Raw genomic sequence first — 23380 nt, 5'->3', positions numbered from 1 at the left:
CACAACAGCATGTGGAGCCCCCACACCCAGCTAGATCGCATGAATGCTCCCAGAGCCACTCACAAATCACACAGAGAAAGGCACCAGCCAAATCTCCCCAGCTCCCAGCACTGTACCCCAGGAATATACCACCTTGAACTGCTCAAGACGAATAATGCAGATTTATTAATTGGTTCACCACTTCACATACACCAGCCTTTGCAAACCTGAGCGGATTTGCCACACACTTCACACAAACTCACTGGTAAAGATAAACAGATAAACAAATGTGTTGACTATAAAAGGTTTATTTTAAGTTGCGTAGCATAGGTCGATTTACTGTGGTAGGTAGACATAGCCTTAGTTGCTTGCAGCGTAGATGGGGGCAGGAGAAAGAGTAGACACATACTGGGCCGTCTGTTTTGTACCCTCAGTCCATGTGCTTAGAAGACAAGTCCAGGCATGTCTGGAGGCATTGCTGAGTTTCAAGGCCAGGTTGAGGAATTCCCCTGGTGTAGCCTCATGCAGGTGAGTCATTGCGTTGTCGCTCCCTTGCTGGACAATGGCTGTTTGACATCCCGCCAGGGTGTTGGTTACTTTCCTAGCTGTTGCCTCTGGGGAGCTAATATCTGGCAGGTGCCCCAACTTAGAGCATGTTTTAGTGGCAACTATACAACGCAATTCTCATAACTTTACATACATTAATGATACACATCTATGGATAGAGAAATGACTTTCAGCAGATCATAACCTTTCCCTTGATACCTTACAAGGCATGCTTTATATGTAGGATCATGATAATATGAAAATGAGGAATATGGGGGTTACAGGATGATCCCCAAGGTACAGAATGTCACAGAGGGTTCCACCCCTTCAGGGATAACAGAAAGTCCAGCAACAACAAATGTCTGATCCCTCCTGCAGGTCTGCTGCTCTCAATTCTGGGCCTAGTGATCCACATACCCATCTGTCAGGATGCTCAGTTGTCCTTCTCCCCTTCTCAAGGGCTTCATGCCACCTTACCCGTGGCTGGTCAGGGAGCCCAGGCCTGCCCTCTACACTGGGAAGTCAAGGTTCAATCTGCCAGTCTCTTTGTATTAATTTAGATGGAATATATGGGCATAACCCAATCACGGCCCTTTAACATTAAACAGTGTTAAACAAGGTCTGGGATTTGATATACTGAGACCTCAATCATGGCAAACATGCTATAAAATTCAGACCAAGATTAGAAATGTATTGACTGAAACACACAAAAGGAAAAGAATCAAAAACAGATAAATAGCATTAGAAGTGAAATTGATTGTTTATGTAAAATAAACTTAAAACCTACCAAAGTCCTGTCCGGAAGCAGTGAATATTGGTTAAAGTCTCTTATTCAGTGGAACAGTTCTTCCTGGTGGGGGAGAAAGGGTTAGTCCTATCGTTCAATTCTGAACGGAGACCGATACTCACATTCTTGCCTTAGACAAAGCAGACAGATAGAGACAAGAGGTAGGATAGTAAAGGTGGGGGAAATACGGCTTTTTGCTGATGTTCTCAGGCTACAGGGCGGCTGGTCAGTCATGTTGGGGATGTGACATCCTCTGGGACCCTTCCAGTCTCTCCTCCCAGACAGTGACTGCAGAGCCCCTTTCTGCTCCAGACCTCCCACCTTTATAGCAGCCACACAGCTCTCCCGCACCGAGGTCTCATCTTTCACTGGGCTGGGCCACCCTCAGGTGCAGCCAGGAAGGGGTCTGTGCCCCACCACACCTTTACAAATCTGGCTGTGCGCATCTCCATTGCTCAGTCACTTACAGCCATCTGTCACGCGTGTTCGAAGAGCAGAAAGGGGCAAGGTGGTCCCGGGACTGACTAGCACCGCTCTGTGATGGAGCAGGGACACCAGGAGAGAAAGACCAGGACTCCCCACCAGCTGGGCTTCACCACTGACTCCCTTGTAAGTAAAGGGAGTTGTGTTCATCCCTGGCCCTTGCGTGTGTGGCACCACCTCTCCCAAGATACAAGACCCCACCGGGAGTGGGGGGACGGGATGTGGGGAAGACAGGAATGCAAAAGGAGGAGTGCTGCAGCTGTTGGGGGCGAAGCATAAATAGGAGAGTAAAATGTTGGGGGGGGGTATTTCCCCCCCTAAGCTGCACAGTGGTTGTGCCTATGAACCCAGCTCCAACACACCATGCATGGCTGCAGCCAGTGACGTATTAACACTTAAGCTGACAAATTTGCAGGGGCGGCAAATTTATAATAGCAGGCACAAGCTGCTTCCCCCAGCGCCGGTTCGCGCCCACTGCCCCCAGCCCTGCCCCAACTCCACCCCTTCCCTGCCCCCATTCCTCGCCCCCTCCCTGCCCCTACTAGTCCCCTTCCCCAAATCCCCGCCCCAACCCCGCCTCCTCCTGAGCGTGCCATGTTCCCCCCTCTTTCCCCCTCCTTCGGGCACAAGCACTGGCAGGGAGCGGGGAGAAGCAGGACCCGGCGGCACACTCAAGGGAGGAGGCGGAGTGGAGGTGAGATGCGGCGGGGGGGCCGGAAGCTGCTCGGGGGGAGCAATTATTTCAGGACCTGGGGTGGCAAAATCTTTAATCCGCCACTGGCTGTAGCACAGCAGGTTACAGACACGAGGAGGTATGAAATTTGGACCCAGAGGCAAGATGCCCAGGTTACAATCCAGAGTGGCTCCCCTCTCTCAGGACTGGAGGTCAGCTCCCTTCAAAGAGAGATGAAGGGCTGTAGCTCTGCACAGAAGTCCTCCCCGGTGTTTTTCTTTGTCAGGTGTTTCGCAGGAGGCCTGTAACACACCCACAAGCATGGGCGCATGCACATCTCCAAAATCCCCTTGGCAAGTCAGCACGTTCCCAGGGAAATCTAGCAAGAGAGGAACATTTTAAGGCAACCTGCAGCAGAACGGCTCGATTCCAGCGTGGAATTCTAGGCCGTGCGCAGGAATTCTGGGGCAGACTCCTCATTCTACCAGAGGTCCTTAAACAAAAATACATCTCCAGTGGCCTGCAGCCCATGAAACCGTCTGACAGTGGACGAGCCAGTCCGGTTCCAAAGGGACACCTGGTGGGTGTGTCCGGTTCCAAGGGAACATCCTAACAACTGATCTGAGCTCGAGCACTGGTTTCTCCTCTCGCTTCCGTGGCAGTCAATCTGGAGTCACTCCGCTGAACTCACTGGTGTCAAACTATTCTAAGTGAGACCAGGATCAGGCCCACAGATCATAAATGCAGGCTTAGGGAGGGGTACTGGCTGCGGGGGAAGCAACAGTTTCTTTGGGAAGAGCGGCAGATAACACCGATGAGAGCTCTAATTACATGCACTGTGGAGCAAAGCAGAAAGACCTGTGCAAAATCTAGCTACAGCCTCTGAAAGGGCAAACAAATGTGGTCCAGTGTCTACAAAATGCACAGAGCAGATGCCCCTCATCCCTTCCTTCTAGTGAGTCCACAGTAATGATGGGACTTCAGGGCTGGATCCTCACATTCCAATTCAGGGCAACATACAAAGCAAATGGCCAGGCTGGATGGAGAGGAGCACGTGTGTGTCACATGCCATGTCCCTCAGACTTTATTCACCAGGGAAAAGCTGAAACGGAAAAGAAAAACCAGCCTGGCAGCAGCACTGCCACTGGATCGCCGCCATTTCCATTTTCATCAGTGCCCTGATGCTAACGAGACTGCAGCATTTCTCAGGGTTTCTGCTCCGCGATAGACAAGACTCTGCACTCAAGGCACCTGCCACACCATGTAAACCTGAACTGGCGCACAAGAACACTCAGCAGACAGCCATAGGGACCAGCACTTTTCCGGATGTTTGCCCACCTCTAGGGCTCTGAGCGCTCTGTGATCCCAGATAGTGGGGAGAGGAATACGACTGGAACCTCTCGAACTCGGGGCTCGGCTCCTTGGAGCCTTACTCTGGAATAAGAGCAGCCACACAAAGAGATAATCAGAAATAGTTAATCTGCTTTAAATTCACACCCTTACTTATTCCAGATTCATTTCTGTGTGTAGACAAACCCTAACTGCTAGTAAAAAGCTTTAAAATGAACCGCTTATTTTCACAGGTCTTTTTCTCGCTTTAACATCTCTTATTAAATCTCACTGTTTAAAGAAGGGGTTAGCTGGCTGCTTTCTTTGGAGAGGACTTTTCTAAATCCACAGCTCTTTGGGGCTTATTCAAACATTTCTTCCTCCTTTCTACATCTCCTCACAATAAATAGATCAAAGTGATCTATGTATTCAGCACTAAGGCCAGATTGGATAAAACACTGTCCGCCTTTGGGACCACAGAGACCCATTCAAATGTAGAGCAAGCCTTGAAAACTGGATATTTCCCTGGGCTTCCCACTGGAGCTCCGACAATGTAAAAGCTAAATGGAGATTTTATTAAGCTTGGCTGCCACATACAGCTGTGCTCCATGGGGATGGGTCTAGTGTGAATTTCCAAATTGCTCATGTCCTGAATGCACTATCACGTGTATTCTTTTATATTCTGTACTGTAGCTTCATCTGTAAAGCACCGCCCTCGTTCTGGACAGTCGTTTGTAACATTCCCACCATCAGAGCAGCCAGGACATTTGGGATTGTGGGCCAAACTCATTCGTAGCTCTCTTGTTTTGTCCTCTTGCTTTCAAATCTGTTCCCTAGCCCAGCTCCCACTGCAGCCACTGGAAAGTCTTCCATAGATGTGAGGCCACAAGCTGGCCTGAGGGGCATTGGGCTGCCTGGTGGGTATTGTCGGAAAGATGCCTGTTCTGAGTCCCGGGCTAGAGTTGTTCGACTTGTGGAAGTTTAAGATGGTTGTGGAGCAATAAATACCTTTGGTCTGGCCATGTGCTAGCTGAGGGGGGTGCTGCTGAGCTGCCTTGGGCAGATGTCCTTAAGCTGTGGTCTCTTGGTTTTGCCCTGTTACCCCTGCAGATGGGCTGCCCTGAGCCAAGTCCCGGGGTCCCCGCTCCGGTGCCCTGCTGATGACCGCAGTGCCAACAAACAGATCAGTTCTGATGGCACCTCCCTGAACTTGGAAGGTCTCTAACGCCTTCCTGGTTGGATGAGCCTTATGCCAGCAGCGCCAATGTGGCTATGCAGAAAAAGCCTGCCTTGAGCATCTTCCGGGCTTGCTTCAGCCCTTGTCACTTCCACTCTGCTACCTCCCAGAGACACCCCAGCTGCTGCAGGCCGGGCACGCTCGGCCTCATTGTCCAACGAAGACCAGCCCGCGGAGAGGACGCCCAGCTGCAAAGCTCCCCCTCCGCCAGCATGGAGAGGCGCCAGCCACCTCACAGCACCCTCTCCTGCCCTAAGACCCCATGGAGGGTGCTTCCCGGGTGATGGGAGCACACAGCAAGTCCCTCTGGGCCTGGCCAGAGCAGGGAGGCAGAGTTTGTGCGGATTTCCAGCCAGGACAGAGGCTCTCTAGCATAGACAATGCCTCCTGCTTGCTGGGCAGCTGCCATTAGCCAAATCCACTGCCAGGGGTCACCCTCAGCACCCTCCAGACTGCAGTGCAGGAAGCCCGAGAGGTAACTCCGGCTGTCCCCAATAACAGCACTTACTGCAGATGCCGTTTGAAAGGTCACCCCGGCACAGAGCTTATTTAAGAACAGATCTATATGCTGGTCTTTCACTCTGACGAGCAATCATGTAAGCTTACACCTACCAAATCCGCTGGCTTTGTTCCCAGCTGCAGAGACGTGGGCAGGCACTGCTGGCCATGTGGAATCAAGGCCTTAGCGTCAGAGATAGACACCTGAGGGAAGAAACTCACGCTTCGCCATTACAAAAGGTGCTTCTGTCGAGCCCGTCCTGTGACTGGAACACTTGGAACCGATGCCCTGTTTCTACCAGAGCCCTGACTTTTGGAAATAAATGAGACATTTTCTTTTGCAACCAGACTGGGAAAGAGTCACTCATAGAAAAAAAGTCATATGTAGCTTAAAGCACAGAGGGAGTCAGGGAACTTGCTAGGAACAGTCAGCTCAGAATGGGCTTACATTAAAAAAAAAAAAAAGTAAAAAAAATTTCTGTACTTGTTTTTCCCCCTGGTAGGTGGTTTGTTCTACTAAAGATGAAACAGGAACTAAAATGTCTTCCTCTGTTTGAATCAGCTCTCCCTTTGCTGTAGCGTGTTCCAACTGTGTGCGGAGGGCTTGCAACCCAACTGCAAGAAGAAAGCTCACACTGTGGTTAGACTGGGATTGAAGAAATCTGTGCTCACGTCCCAGCTCTTCCCCAGACTTCTGGGGGCAGGTCACTTTGCCTCTCTTTGCCTTGGTTCCCCATATATAAACCGGGGACAATAACCTTTCCTTTCTCCCACCCTTTGTCCGACTTGTTAGCCTAGATGATCTGCAGGCCAGGGATTCTCTCTTACCATGTGCAGCCTCTAGCACCATGGGACTCCCAGCCAGGTAATGACTGGAAAAAACAGTCGTCTTTCAGAGAGAAAAATCTCCATCTTATGGAGCTGATCTTCAACTATCCCCCACCCTCAGCCCCCGACTGCAAAGGGAGAGTTCTGTGCACACAAGGCATGCACAGCCGACCCTACAAGAAATGGCAAGGGAAGTTCCCCACCATATTCCTTCCCAGGGCTTCAGAACAGGACCTGCAGGGGAGTAGTCTCTGAAATGCTTCCAGTTCCATGTGCAGGCAGGGCCACTTAGACTGAACTGCAGGGTTTCAATGGCTGGATGAGACACACTGGTTTTCAGAGGAGAGATTTAGGTTTATTAGGAACTAGGGAACCTTTGGAGAAAAAAGGAGCCTATAAGAAAGGATGGGCTCCACCTAAACCAAAACAGAACCAGATCGCTGGCTTGTAAAATTAAAAAGGCTGGAGAGGGGTTTTTAAACGAAGGTCTAGGGGAAAGCTGGTAGGTGTGGAGAGCACACGGTTCTGCCAGAGACATTCCAGAGGGGAGGATCTAGTAATGGGGATACTCTATATCTTAGTAAAAAGGGGAGGAAAGAAGTCGATAAAGTACAGGGAGGAACTGAAAAGAGTCAAATGAGAGAGTCCCGTTCAATTATAAAGCAGTTTAGGAAATATTGACAAACATTAGTGCTTGAAAACAAATATAAGAAGTCTAAATACTAATATGGGTGAACTTGAATGCCTGGAAGTCAATGAGGATACCGATATAAGAGCAGAAGCTTGGTGGAATGATGGTAATCAACAGGACATAGTTATACGAGGGTACAAAATATACAGGAGTGACAGCATAGATCATGCCAGTGGAGGAGGGGCACTACATGTGAAAGAAAGCAGTTACAGAGTTAAAATCTTAAATCAACCAACCTGTCCCATAGAATCTCTATGGGTAGAAATTCCCTGCTTGAATAATAAGAGTGTAGAAGTAGGGACATACTACCGACCACCTGACTAGGATGGTGACGGTGATGGTGATATGCTCAGGGAGATTACAGAGACTACCAAAACAGAAAACCCAGTAATAACGGGGGATTTCAATTATCACCATGTTGTCTGGGAACATGTCACCTCAGGACGGGATGCAGAGATAAAATTTCTAGACACCATTAGAGACTGCTTCTTGGAGCAGCTAGTCCTGGAACCCACAAGCAGAGGGGGAATTCTTGATCTAGTCCTAAGAGGTACACAGGATCTGATCCAAGAGGTGACTATAGCTGGACCACTTGGTAATGATGCCCATAACAAAATTAAATTTTACATCCCTGTAGCGGGAAAAATACCAAAGAATCCCATAACAGTAGCATTTAACTTCAAAAAGGGGAACTACACAAAAATGAGGAAGCTAGTTAAGTGGAAAGTAAAAGGAACAGTCACAAGAGTGAAATGCCTGCAAGTTACATGGAAACCTTTAAAAACACCATACTAGAACCTTAAACTAAATTTAAACCTCCCCCTCCCCCAAACAAGCAAGCAAACAATATAGTAAGAGGACCAAAAAATGCCATTATGGCTAAACAGAGTAAAAGAGGTAGTTAAAGTAAAAAAATGCACCCTTTAAAAATTGGAAGTCAAATCCCACCAAAGAAATAGAAAGGAAATAGAAACTCTGGCAAGTCAAGTATAATTAGGCAGGCCAAAAAAGACTTTCAAGATCAACTAACAACAGACTCAAAAACTAATAGCAATTTTGTTTAAAGGACATCAGCAGCAGGAATCTTGCTGAAAAATCAGTAGGACCATTGGCCGATAGAGGTGCTAAAGGAGCACTCAGAGAAGACAAAGCAAAATGAATTCTTTGCATCAGTCTTCAGGACTGAGGATGTGAGGGAGATCCTCAGATCTGTCACCTAAAAGAATGGCTCAGGTGTGAGAAACAGGCCTAGATTGAAGGGTCAGTAGAGGAGGTTTTGGAACAAATTGATAAATTAAACAGTAATAAGGCACCAGGACTACATGGTATTCACCTAAGAGTTCTGAAGGAACTTAAATACAAAACTACAGAACTACTAACTGTGAGATGTAGTCTATCATCATTTAAACCAAGTTCTGTTCCAGATGTCTAGAGGATAGCTAATGTAATGCCAATTTAAAAAAAAAAAAAGTCTCCAGAGGTGATCCTGGAAATTACAAGCTGGTAAACCTGACATCCCTACAAAGAACAGAATTATCAGACATATGGATGAACACAATATGTTGGGAAAGAGTCAACACAGCTTTTTTAAAGGGAAATCACGCCTCACCAATGTATTAGAATTCTTTAAAGTTGACAACAAACATGTGGACAAGGGTGATCTAGTGGATATAGTGTACTTGGATTTTCAGAAAGCCTTTGACAAGGTCCCTCACCAAAGGCTCTTAACCAAGGTAAGCAGCCATGGGATAAGAGGGGAGGTCCTTTCATGGATAAGTAACTCCTTAAAGGACAGAAACCAAGGGTAGGAATAAATAGTTTTCATAGTGGAGAAAGGTATATAGGGGAGTTCCTTAGGGATCTATATGGGACCAGTGTTATTCAACATATTCATAAAAGAGCTGGAAACAGACAAAAAAGCTAACAGAACATTAGGAACCATTTGGAAAGGGATAGATAAGAAGACAGTAAATATGCCATTATATAAATCCATGGTAAGCCCATATCTTGAATGCTGCTTGCAGGTCTTGTTGCTGCATCTAAAAGAAACAAAGATCTCTCTTAGAATTGCAAATGGTACAGAGATGGGCAACAGAAATGATCAGGGGTATGCAACAGCTTCCATATGAGAAGAGATTAGAAAGACTGGGACTGTTCAACTTGGAAAAAAGACAATTAAGGATGGATATGACGGGTCTATAAAATCATGGCTGGTTTGGAGTAAGTGAATAGGGAAGTGTTATTTTCCCCTTCACTTAACACAAGAACCAGGTGTCACCCCATGAAATTAATAGGCAGCAGGTTTAAAACAAACATAAGGAAGTACTTCACACAACACACAGTCAACATGTGCAACTCAATACCAGGGGAGAGTGTGAAGGCCAGAACTGTAAGTGGGTTCAAAAAAGAATTAGATACGTTCATGGAGGATAGGTCCATCTATTAGCCAAAATGGTCAGGGACATAACCCCATGCTCTGGGTGTTCCTAAGCCTCTGACTGCCAGAAGTTGGGACTGGATGACAGGGGATGAATCACTTGATAATTGCGCTGTTCTGTTTATTCCCGCTGAAGTGTCTGGCATTGGACACTGTTAGAAGGTAGGATACTGGGCTAGATGGACCATTGGTCTGACCCAGTATGGCCGTTCTTATATTCTTACGTTCTGTTCGTAACTGTAGAAGAGGCTGCATTCCCAAATCCATCCCATCTCAGCAGCTGGGGCAGGACTTGATCAGTTTGGAGCGTGCTGGGCAGATGCCCATGCAGTTCAGACATATCAAGAGAAGCTGGTAGCTATCTACATTCATACCAAATCCACGTGCATTAACTCGAGTATTCTGGGACACATAAAACACGTTGAGGCCAGACCCTCAGCCGGCGTGAAGAGGAAAAATGCTTTTGATATCCATGGAACTATACTACTGAGGATCTGGCCCCCATACAACACAGGAAACCTTAGGTGTCAGAGTAACAGCCGTGTTAGTCTGTATTCGCAAAAAAGAAAAAAGGAGTACTTGTGGCACCTTAGAGACTAACAAATTTATTTTTTTATTGTTTTTTTTCCACCGAATACATCCGATGAAGTGAGCTATAGCTCACGAAAGCTTATGCTCAAATAAATTTGTTAGTCTCTTAGGAAACCTTAGGTATGTGTTCAACCAAAGCGACTATAGAAAAAGGCTATTTATATACAGCAACAGCAGCCTCATCTCGGTGTCTGAGTGTAAGAATGCCAACTCTAACCCTGGTGTTGCTGCAGATATGGCCCCTGCTGTGGTATTTGACCTGGTACTGTATTTGCTTCTTGTCTGTTGTTTGGGGCAGCAGGGTCAAGGCCCATTCTGGTTCTCGTCCTCTCTGGCTTTGAGCCCTCTCAGTTGTTTCCAATTCATTTTATAATTGAAACATGTTGTTTGGGATTCCAAAATTGCTCTTTTGCAAAAGCCAGCAGCAGCAGCTAATTGTGCAAATAAAGAGCGAGCTACGTTCAGCTCAGGGTTATTGAGCTTCTGGGTTGATTTGCCTAGATTCACTCATGCAGTATTTAAAATAATGTAGATAGTATTAATATTCAAAGGATCTGTCCCGATTATCATGGCCAGCCTGGCACCACTGTTGTTGACTCTTCCAGCAGTGCAGGCAAAAGGGGAAGTGCCATTTAGATATTAGAGAGGTGGAAACCATTTGCACCTTCACACTTTCCTTGCTTCTTGAAGTGTGAAGTTCTTTCCTACATTCTGCTCCAGCTGAGAACTTTCCTACATAGCGGCTCAGCATAGAGATACAAGCCGTCACCGTTCCTAAAACCAAGGAAAAGCCCTCAGGCTTGATGTCTTGTGCTGGAACCATGTTATGTGTGTATGTGGTGGTGGGGATTGGAAATTAACATGTAATGCCTTTCTGTGATGCTGTTGCTACGAGTACAGACCACCGAGTTCTCAATACAGGTCTGTATGAAACAACACATCCAAAAGAAGAGGGCTGTAAAATCCAGCTCTCCAGACCAATATACGGGAAGACTAACAACCCGCAGTGTTCCATGTCCAAAAGTTGCATCTGTCAATCCCAGGCTATGCAGGAGGTAACTCCTGTCCTGGCAGAATGGGCCTCAGTCTTTTCTAGGAAGCTAACATATGCGGCAGCAACCTCGTTTGAGCTAGTGTTAAATTGGCTCCTTGAACCAAATCTGGCTCAGCACCTCTTGTACATCAAAGTTATCATCATCTGAGGGTGGTTCAAGGAGCCTGTATGAAGGGAGGGGTGGGCTCAAGCCAGTTGTTGACAGATGTTCAGGTCACAAAAGGCCACCACAATTGTTAGCACTGTCGGGCATTTTTTGTTAACATTCGAGCCTCTGCCGAGGACTAAATGGGTGTGGACGCTTACCAACTCGCTCACTCAAACCTTGTCTACATTACAAAAATTACCAATAGCAACTATGGGTGTCAGCACTGAGTTAATGAGCTAACATACAAGGCTGGCCAAGATTCCAGCTGTAATTCCTTTACGTGAGGATGCTGTATCACAGCACATGCTTCACCAGCCTGGTGGATAGCGAGAGGAATTCAGTATTCAGTGTTGTCATTCCTGAACCATACAAGATCACAGGCTACTTCAACGAGAATTTTGGATCGCAGGGTTTAGCTCTTGGAAAATGGTGGTTGAACTACTGCTACACTGTGCCATTCATTTGATACCTAGCACGCATGTTAAGGGAAAAATTAATACACACATTTTTGTGCTACAAAAGGTGCAGACATTTGAATCACATTCAATTTATTCTTCATGGTTATCTTCAAATGCATAGTATCGATTTCCTCCCAATTACATCAAAAATAGGGTCAGCAAGAAATTAAGAAAAAATACAAAACAACACGTCATGTGTCTCAGAAGGTCTAAGGCACAAGAGAAACCAGTAGGCAGTGTCTGCAAAGTTTACTTTTATTTTTCTAAAATACAAATTTCTTTCTTGTGTTAGTAACTTCAATATGATAAGCCTAATGCATCCAATGAAACGGATGCACTAGCTACATAATTCAAAATACTGAAGATATTTTCTGGAAAGAAATTTATTCTGTTGTTCTACGCATCAGGTATAACATTGAATCAAATTTCATTAATTGTAATTTTTACATCAGAACTTTTAAAGACTGGGACTAAAACTGGAACTTGAAAAGTCTTTAAAGTGAACTCTTATTAATGTGTAGATATGGGTCCATAAAAAACGTAACCAAGAATTTTATACACTTTATTAAAAGATCAAAAAATAAACAATAACAATATAGAAGTAACATACTAAAATGAGTAGCATTATGCACATTACTAAAGCACATACAAGCACTACAGCAATATAATGTGGCAAAAAGAAAAATAAATTCAAAGCGTACACCTTGTTGATAGCAGTTGAGGGAATGAACTATATTATGTTCTGGAACTGAAATATCACAATAGCCTTTATCTGTTGGGATTTGCTGATGATATTTTAATTTGTTACAATTCCATAGGGCTAAGAGGTTTTTTTTTTTTTTTTAAAAAACCTAAAACTATTTCATTAAATTAAATTGACATCTGTCTAATGATTCCCTTACTTTAAGTTTTACCAGAAGTGTCTAGGAAAAGAAGAATGTACTTCCATATCTACTGTTCTATTTTTTTTTAAGTTAAAAATTGAAAATTTAGGAGAACACTCTCTTCCTGATTTTAGTGATTGCCTAAAATACAATTCTCTATTATTTTTCATGGGTGATCTAGTGTCAAGTGACTAACAATGGATGGGTTTTTTAATGATTTAAAATAATAATAATAAAATCTAATTTGAAAAAAAAAATCCCACAAGCCTATCTAAAAATGGTCACGTCATCCCCTCATCTGCTAGGATACAAAAGCCATGGCAACAAAATCATTTGGCTTCCACCACTATCAAATAGCATTTGTGTACAGTAATAAAGAACTGGAACCTTGTAATTCTGTGTCAGGTAATTCTCTCTGTTGTGTGTTTGGATAAAAACTTAGTTTTATTTAATAGTTGTGTTATTTTTGCATGTTTAAATATCTCATTCGAGAGGCATGTGCAGTTTTTATTTTGATGATCGAGAATATGACTGTAAAGGTCACTAGCAAAGATTTTAGCTGTGGTGTCGTGATTAAAGGTTCTTCTCTTACTCTAGTGAAAAAAAGTTTTACTGGCTGTGATTCATTTCACATAGTGCGAAGTATTTTTGTTTAATTATCCTACAAAGGAGAATGAGCTTAATTATAAAAATGACTTACAACAAACGAGAGCTCTCACTGCCCCCCAGGCATGCATTGTTACACAATAATGCACTGGTTCCAACTAACTAATTACAGAAGCCAAACCTAGATTTTTATGGGGCCCATGAAAGAGCCAACAGTTCCAAAATGTTTTTCCTCATTTATTTCACTTTGAAGACGACAGGATGAATTCGACCGTTAGTTACACTCATGCTACCCTACTGAGGTCAATGGAATTGCCTGGGTCTAAAGCCCTGATTCACCAGGATACCAGGACAACTCACCTACTTCAAAAATTAGGCATGCCCTTAAGTACCTTGCCAAACTGGGGCCTAACTGATGGCAGAAGCTGGCCCTGTGAACATCCAACAGCCTTGAGGACTCTGCAGCAGTCCTACGTTCCTTAGTCAGGATATAAAACCCAGTTCTTTGAACTCCCAGTAAGGAATGAAGGCTCAGGTGCTAAAATTGATGGCTGGGGGGAAAATATTGGAAATATCAGCCACTTCTACTACATAATGCTGATCTGGGACATTTGATCCAATTTGAAGGTCTAACCCAGCCCTTTCACAGACCTCCAGGATTTTCTGTTCCACAATGCTATTGGTTTGAGCTGACTTTTGGTGATTGTACAATGCAGGTCTAATTAAAAATCAATGTTTCCCCTGTCTCCTCTGTTCCTCTCAAGGTGAAAAGGTCAGCTGACAGCGTCATGGACCAGCTAGTGTCTTTGAGGCTCAGGCACAGTTCTGGGCCCTGCAGCCTCTTCAAATACCTTTAGAATGGAACAAAACAGAACCAGGAAAAGAATCCCAGACTTTCCCCTGCCTTTGGGTCCCAGCCATCTACTATGGGGAAATGATCTTTTAACCCATGAATCTTTCCCCCTCATCATTAGTATTTTAATATTTTATTTCAGCAAATGATGCCGTTGCAATAAGGCACGGAAGGGCAAGCAGCCAGGCGTACAAATACACTTCTAGGTGCAGAGTGGTGTACAGCTCTGATGAGAGTTCCTAACACGGGTGAGTTATTATATGTTATTCTGGGAGCACTGTTCTAAAATCCTTGCCCAGCCTGCGCTCCCCGGGAAATAAACAGGAATTCTGGTGCATAGGGGATGCAGGAGTGGGCCCTATTAGAAATATCTGCTAGCCAATCAGATTTCTGTCCCTTACCCGGTGAAAGTAAAAACACCCCCAACCCAGCCTTCCACCCATCCGCAACCTTTTATCCTCATCAGTGCTGCATGAACACTGGTGTTTTACGTGTGGAGTTGTTGACTAGCTGTGATGCTGTTCTGCAAGCAGTGGCTCAAGTAGATCGCAAGAGGAGAGGGAGCTCACCAACTCTAGGGGCTGTCGACACTGGTTTTGATGGTCACGTCACTGTCCCATTTGCTGGTGACAGGATTCAGCAGGAGGAAGAGCAGGGGAGAAGATGAACTCATTTCCCCCAGCAGGCCTGGAGTGAGGCAAGCTAAATGATGGGTGCACCTGCAGTGCACAGAACCAGGCACATCCCTGGGATTCCCCTTCCTCACTTCTAGACAGTCCATCATTTATGCTCCACCAGGATGGAGAATGTGCACGAATGCAAAAGCAAAGTGCATGGCGGGTTTGGGTGGATTCCTCCTCAGAACGGCTGGATGCAGCTGACAGAATTTGAGGCCATTTGAAGATGCTACAAGAGAGATTTTTTTAACGTCAGATCTGGGTGTTATTTATCCACCTTTCCTTGCAGAAGGGAAAGTCAGAAGATGCAGGTAGAGCGTGTCCCATTCTCTCCCCATCCCTGGAGGGGGGTGAAGCCTGTCCGGGGATGGGGAATTTGCTCATTCAAGGAGGAGAGGGCACTGCGGAAGGAGCAGCGCTCCCCCAGGCAAAGGAGCAGAGGGGAAGCTGAGTTCCCTGCTCCCTCTTCTACTTTAACCCATGAAACAGGCTAACACCACTGCGGTGATCAGCATTCAAATTCCAACCTCACAGCCCACCAGGCCACAATGGAACCTCCACCACGGAGAAATCCAGTTGGCATGACCGAATATTGCCATGGATCAACGGCTCTTGCGCTAACAAAACGCCAAGGCAGTTTAGCAGCAGATGACGAGTATCCTAAGACAATCGTAAACAACCCAAGTTCCACCACTTGCTTATTGCTCACTTTAAAACTTGGTTAGCTCTTTAAACGTCTCTCCCAGCTTTCATATTCCATGCGGATAAAATCCACGATGAATGGCTATAGTTCAGTTTCCCATTGACATTTACAACACTTGTTGGAATGATACGTATCTATCATAGATAAAAACAGTATTGGCTAGATAGAAGATTAGGGGCTAGCAGAAATGCATGTGACATTCAGGTCCTAACATGATTCATAGTGAGCATAACTTCTTATAAAAACCATGATCTAGAATGTGTTTTAAAATGTAGGGCTGCTATAAAAGCAATTAAAATCTTTGCTAATGACCTTACTAATTAATTAAGTATTGTTTCCCATTTTCTGTGCTGCAGGTTGAAGCTGACCTGTTATCAGTCTGCTGTATAGTAAGCTATGGCAAACTACAAAGCTTTTACAACAGCAAAGCAACATCATGCTTTCAGATAAGTTTTATAGCAAAAAACTCCTCCTTTTCAAAGCCTTAGTAATACCTATCTCTTTTACAAACTTTTCCTGTATTATTACAGACTTTTTATATTCAAAATAAGTTCCAAGGATTTCTTTCGTGGACTATGTACATAAGTGCAAAAAAGGTGTGTCTCACACATTCGTACACTAACTGAATCAGTTTAACTGCAGCATATTTGTATCTTCAACACTGTTACAGGGTCATTCCACAATATTTTTCTTATGTACAGGTTTTGCTAATATAAATTAGTATTAAAATATTCATATTTAATTATTTAGCCCTGATTTTAACATAATCATGTGAGTATTCAATTTCAGGAAAAATAATCACTGCAGCAAGACTACAGTACTGAAACTGGATAATGATGAATTCACACAATGATGTCAACATGAAATGAAATGAAGACCAATTACTGTATTGTAAATACCGGGTGCTACGTTTTAAAACCTAAAATACTGTGGAATAACCCTAGCCACACAACGATTTCTACAAGCTATAAAACCTGACTCTAAATCCATGTGTTGTAAACTTCTTGACTGAAAATGTGACCTAAAGACACAAATTCAGCTTTCACATGGGACTTTGGGATTTTAAAAATATTCAATCATATCTTTATCTGACAGTATCGAACTGTACCTTTAACAAGCTCATACTGTTACACATCACTTTTAATTTACATGTGAAAATATCACAAATAATGTATACAAAGGTAGCCATGTTGTAGTTTTGTTGCCATAGCAACAACAACTTAATATAATTAGTTAACAATGAATCTATCATTGTAGGAGTTACATACAAAGTTAATTTTGTTCTTAAACTGTAAACTATACAAACTAGTTATGGACTATATTCTATACCTTATCATGCTTCAGTATTGGTTTAGAATATAACTAAATGGGTTGAATACATGTATTAAAAATCTTAAACTTCCTCTAATTCTCCTTCAAAATTAAATTCATTCGTTACTAAAGATATCAAAAAGCAATAATGAAAACCTTAAAAACTAACAGTAAAGAAATGAAAATGTGACATGAATTAATGTGTTGATGCCTAGTAACAATGTGTTGTAGTTATATTTACATTTTGATTAGGCTATCAACTAATTTTTTTTAAAGTTATTACAGTCATTAACATACAGTATATATTCTAAGGCCTTCAACAGGCACATGGTAAAATCAGGTCAATATCACACTAAATCCATTCAACAGGAATGGGAAATTAGATTTTCCTCATAAATTTCACCTTTTTCAATTTTCATGTATGTGAAATGTACAAGGGATAAAAAATGAGGACTCCAGTTTCTCAATCATTCTGTGTACTAGCACGTTCTATAGCCTATACTACTGCATTATGAAGGAATATGTAAGTTTATGAATACATTTGATCAGATACACGCATCTCCTTATCTGGCCAGATGTATCTACAACAGTCACATATTCATATAAGTAGCTGTGTTTATTGTTTGTGCAGCTAGAGTATAACAAAGTCATTTTTATTGGACTCTAACTTGTGTTTCGTAGCTGACTGTATGTTGAGAGAACACCTCACAGGAACGGAGAGTGTTCCATAAGCCACCCAGGGAGCGCAAAGGTTTTGTTTTGCAGAGTGCAGCCAGCCAGCACCGTGCATTTGTGAACACTCTGAGTGCAGTACGAGACAACACTTATGGCAGAGAGAAAAGTGCTTCAGAGTGCTCAGGAATGGAACGGAGCGGATGTGGCCAGAGAGGTAACGATTTCTCTAACATGGTGATGCAAAAATACAAAGACAAAAATCATCCACTAGAAATTTCAAAATAAAAAACATGGTTGATTGCAAAATCAGATTCCAATCACTAAAAACACTGAAGTTAACAAAAATAATTTTAATAGTTTTATGAATCTACTTTATTTTAAATCCCTCTTATTGTCTGCTTATGTTACAGTTTAGTAGCAGTATTTTTATTGAAACTACTAACAACCTTTTTATGAAAATGATCATTCTCAGCTTTCATTTTCCCTCTGCATGACCCGTTTTATCCAAGTTTCAGCATTTCTTGCATATTGTTTGCATAAGGCTGAGAGAAATGGACAAAGAGAAATAACTTTGGATAAATAAAAAATATAGGTTCATGGAAACTGGGAAGCTTATAAAAATGTCACTAAAATTATATTGATTTAAACAAACTTACATACATCTCTTGTCAAATAAAGGATGAAATCCATGCTTTTATGACATTTGTTTAGAGTCACGAACTAGTGTGGTGACTTTGTAATAGAATGCATCTATTTAGGAAATTTATAGTCTGGCGACTGGTTTTCTTTTTTGAACAAAGAAAATTAGAGCAAATCATTGCACAACTAGTTTAAATAGTGCTACCTCAAAATGGCATTTTTGCCGAGATTGTTTTGAATTTGGTGAAGTTTTAGTGCTTCAAGCTTTTCTTTCCTTAAACTCACTTAAAAGTGAACTCTAAATCTGCCAGCAATATAAAACCTGTTGTGGCACCTAATATATCTACCCTGAACATCCCTCATTGGATCTCTTTACTAAAAAATAACCCTTAATTTTTTTTTTCAGTGCTTTAAATGTGACATGAAAACAGCTGTATTCTAGGTTTACATTCTATGCACATCTATGCCAGATGTTTAAGTAGTTAAATAAAACAGGAGGTTACATCAAAGTGTCAAGATATACAAAAATCCATTTAGCACTGAAAACGTTCCAACCTCCTTTAACTCATAAAGCCATACAAGCTTGAACACATCCTTTCTGGCTTACGAAGATCAGGTCTGTTCTTTGTTGAGGCACTGGCACAGGTTGTGCAAAACCCATTTTGATACACAAATAATTTCAGACAGGAAGTACTCAAATCCACTTTTTCCACTAACAATGTTATGAGTTTGGGAAACAGAAACTCAGTGGTTAAAAGAACAGGTATATCATAGCCAATATATTTTAGCGTTGCTAGTTTCAGGCAACACCGTATGTTTTGAATGCTGACAGCTGGGGAATGTGTAAGGACACAAGTAAAGGTTAATACATGAGGCTAACAGATTACCATATTTTGTTCCTTAGTGCCTGATCCAAAGCCCACTGAAGTCAACAGGAAGATTGCCCTCGGTTCAGGCCCTATGTGGACTGACTATGGACTCTAAATGGGTTCTTGTTTCTGAAGGAACCAAAGCTAGATCATAAAGTGACGTCCCAGCTGTGTCTAGCAGACACCCATAACTTGCACCTGTTACTGGTAATGTTAGCAAACATCTGTAAGTGCTCAGGTGAAAGCGCCAGGTGACGGGACAAGGACATTTACTACACAATGTGAGGAATCAAAATGGAGATAAGAATATGTTTGTCAGAAATCAGACAAGACGACCACTCAGTCAATGGGAGTTCAGGGCGGCACTCGTACTCGGGGTTGTAAGGGCCTGATCCTCAACTCCACCAACATCACTAGGCACTGAGTGCTCAATGCCCTTCCAGGAGGCGCTCTGCACATCAGAGGCCCAGGCCTATAAACCACAACAGAACAAGTGGCCCAGACTGCCCACATTTTCCTGGCACAAAATGAGGACATTGCGCCTTCCCTCGGGGGGGTTGGGGGTGGGGACGCGCTCTGGCCTCTAACATTAGAAGTTAAAAAGTGAACCTATTAATTTTACCTTGAACATGCCATTGTTACAGTCATAATATCACTGCCCCTCTGCTTTCCTCAGAAATCACCAGACTCCATTGTGTTTATAAGCAGCTCGGCCTTTGGACATACAGGGGTTAGCCCCTCGGGAACTGGGTTCGTGCCTTGTACAGCAGAGGGATAGGGATATTCTGGTGCTGCTTCAGCAGCAGATCTCCAGCCAATGCAGGAAAAACTAGCCACTCAGATGGAAAAGGTCGGCCAGGTTGTTTGGAGCACCCCCTCTGCCAGTGCAGGGCTATGTATAGGGGACACATTCTCAACCCACATTGATCTCTGTTTACAGTGCCAAACTACATCACTTGGGAGGCTATTCCACGCTCTAACCGATCTCGCTTTCCAGTGTTTTCTCCTGATATTTTGTCCAAAGTCTCCTAACATCAGCTTGCATGTCCTTGAACAATTACTTGCTATTGACACCCTTCAGTTATTCAGAGACTTATAGGCCAAATAAATTTCTGGCATAACTCCACTGATGTCAGTGAACTTATGCTGGGGGCGAACATAGCAATGGTATCTCCACTTTAGCCAAGCCAGAATAGCACTGTGTGCTGTGCAGGGCTTGGGGGGTTGGTCATCCTTCAGTTTACTCCATTATATGAAGGACTGGGGTACTGGCAACCCTAATGTCGCTCCTGATCAAACAAAAGATACCAACATGCGTCCACTGATCCAAGGAGTTAAAGTTCTGAAAACCATCTAGGCCTGGTAAACTCAAGGGTCGTTTGTCTTTGTTTATTTGTTTTAAAGAGCCAAAGCTCTTGGGAAATGTCTCTGACTTAAAGGTGAAGTAAATTACTGGGGTAGGCTGATGAAATGTCAGGGAATGCCCCCACCAAATTTCCCAATGAATTCTGCAGCGTACTTAGTGGAGACAAGGGCAAATGGGGTCGCAACATCTTCCCTGGGCAGAGTGGGGGGGGTTATTTTTGTAATTTTTAATCAAAATTACCCATTCCTAGGGGTGGGGGAGGATTCCTTTACCCCTCTGAATCTGTCTCATCGCTTACTCATGTGTTTTGTGGGAGGGATTTTTAACGGTACCAATTAAATAGCAAGAAAAACTGTGTGCCATTTGGAGCTAAGGATGGCACTGTAATGGACAGCAAAACTGGAGAAATTCCTTGTGTTCTGATGCTTTCTAAATGAATCTCCCTCTTCAGCCGATATCTAACTTTTTACTGAGTGTATGTTTTTTGTTTATTACATAGCAAAGTTTCCCTTTTCAGGAAGCAAGACTCAACTCACTTTGTAAAACCCCTGAACTGGGCTAACATGACTGCTGTCCCTTCATAACATTTGTAAGACAGAATCTGAGACTCTACTTGAAGGCAAATTCTAGATCTTAAAAGGAGCCATTTAAAACAAGCAATGTAAGCTGATGAAAACAACCAAACTATAGAAAAGGACAGAACATTCTTATGTCGTGTTTTTCAAGCACATAATTCCTGTTTCCCACTGTAACATTTTTAGTAAAAAAAAAAAAAAAAACCCCCAAAAACAAAACCCCAAAACAAAAATACCCCCCAACCCAGAAAACTACAGTATATGAAAACTTAAGACATAACAATAATGAAAAAAATGGTATTGAGTATACTTGATAATGATGTACACTTTAAATCAATAGACTATGATGTAAACAAAACAGTAAGATAACACTTTAAAAACAAGACAAACATTTATCCATCGATAGTATACAGTAAACCAACAGTCCACTGTGCAGATGCACTTATGATGGTAGTCATAAAACGATTAAGTGTGTTAAAGTAATGTGTTATAAAAGTCTATTATAATTGTCTACTTGTATATCTCATATAACAGAGCGCTGTTTGTTAATTGTTTCTATAGTGCTTTTTTTTTTTTTTTTTTTGACATTCCCATTGATCAGTTTTTGGTTAACATGTAGGCTGCAACAGGCTTACTGTAGAGGTGGTCGAGGAAGAAATGAGGGAGGAGGGAATATATACAGAAAGGCCATGTGCAGCTTCCCACCGAGAAGTCCTGGAACTCCATAATTTTACTCTTCAGAATTTCAACATAGTTTGCTGGAGGAGGGGAAAAAAATAAACAGTGAGAAATAGGAAATCAAAAATCATGTTCATCTGGTTTTTACATTTTCTAATGGGATCTGCAGACACGCTTACTGCAGCACACAAGAACTTGCTGTCTGTGTGCTGGAGAGATGCAATGTTTTACTCACTTAATTTTCTGATTTAGGGTGAAATTGCTAACACACTTGGTAGCCTCCTTAATCTGTACTTAGTGCTTTCCATCCTCAGAGCTCATCGCAAAGGCTGACATACTAATCTACAGAATACCCTAGTGAAATGGGAAGGGGGGGGGAGTATTGGTCTGATTTCAGAGACAGGGAAGTGGGAGCAGAGAGAATACCAGCCAGGCTTGCAGAAGTGCTGAGCACCTGTACTTCCCATCGACTTTAATGGGAACGGGAGAGGCTCAGCACCTCTGAAAATCAGGATACACGTGACATAACCCATGCCATAGAAGGAGTCAGGATCAGAGACAAGAGTAGAACCCAGGAGCCCTGCACTCAGACCACACCTTACTGGTAGCCAAGTGCCAATCTCCTTTATAAAAAGAAAAGGAGGACTTGTGGCACCTTAGAGACTAACAAATTTATTAGAGCATAAGCTTTCGTGAGCTCATGAAAGCTTATGCTCTAATAAATTTGTTAGTCTCTAAGGTGCCACAAGTACTCCTTTTCTTTTTGCAAATACAGACTAACACGGCTGCTACTCTGAAATCTCCTTTATGTGCTTCTGGAATTCCCACCCTTAAAGTCAGAGACACAACAGTTAATGTTACAGCTGGGTTAGCCAGCTTTGACAAAATCTTTGCCTCTGGCTGGGGAAGCCTCTGGGGGTACTTCAGATGTCTGGAGAACTGAGCTACCTTCAAATCCACTGCTATGTTGTTTACCCTCCTTCCATGGCGATGTCACCCCACACTGGGCACAGCTCTGGAGAATCACTTTGCAGCTTGGAAAATGCTGATTTAAACCCTGACTCAGCAAAGCAGTCAAGCATGTGCCTCCCTTCAAGCACTTACATTTATGCACGTGCTTAAGAGTTTGCTGACTCAGGGCCTGTCTTTCAACTCCCGAGGTGACATCCCAGAGCCAGAAAGGAGAGTTCATGGGACAGTCCTTTATTCTGGGGACACACCTGAGGAAACAGTCCTTGTTCACCGACCTCCATGGCAGGCTGCAAAGCCCATTTGCTTTCCCCAGCTGCAGGGGGACTGCAAGGGCAAGCATGTAAGTGCTTTGCTGAATAGGGATGGAATAAACATGTACTAAGTGCTTTCCAGGAGCGAGGCCTGCATCTGGGCATGCAAGTGTGGTTAGGTATCTAACTCTTTGTCCACAAGGGCTTTTGGCATGAGAAACTTCATAGAGTTTCAGAGGCTGCTTTTGAAATGAGGAACCTAAACGTTTCAAATAGGAGACTTCCTATGTCCTGGGAACGTCACAGACGTTCTGTTTGAACAGCAAGTACCTGGGCCCCTTATGAAAAAACTTGAATCATACGGTTTTCCCCTCACCTCTTAGGAAATGGTTCTCAACTACTGATGGTATAAGTCTAAGAACTCCAAAAAATGAGTCAAAAGGGGAAAAGAAGTACACTGAAATAAAGGCTCAAAAGTATCCCAAAGAGATCAAGAATGAGGTCAGGTTTTCTCTTTCAAGCCAATGAACTGCTATTGGGCAGAACACACTACTGTGCACATGTTAGAGAAATGATTTAACA

At 43.3% G+C, this 23380-nt stretch overlaps 1 protein-coding gene across 5 annotated transcripts in view; it reads right to left on the bottom strand.

The window, feature by feature from the left end:
- Window positions 1-12280: 12280 nt before the first annotated feature.
- The window catches only part of MBNL3 (muscleblind like splicing regulator 3), a 122072-nt gene continuing 110972 nt past the window's right edge, over window positions 12281-23380 (bottom strand). For all 5 annotated transcript variants that reach the window (XM_043491533.1, XM_038415227.2, XM_043491532.1 and 2 more), the window contains one exon: window positions 12281-21655. The gene's annotated coding sequence lies outside the window, so the exon portion shown is untranslated. The remainder of the gene's footprint in view (window positions 21656-23380) is intronic.

This window comes from Dermochelys coriacea, chromosome 9 (genome assembly GCF_009764565.3).
Source record: "Dermochelys coriacea isolate rDerCor1 chromosome 9, rDerCor1.pri.v4, whole genome shotgun sequence".
In the NCBI taxonomy this organism is placed as follows: Eukaryota; Metazoa; Chordata; order Testudines; family Dermochelyidae; genus Dermochelys; species Dermochelys coriacea.
Note: the sequence above shows the minus strand (reverse complement) of the source record. Positions and strands in the feature narration are given on the sequence as shown.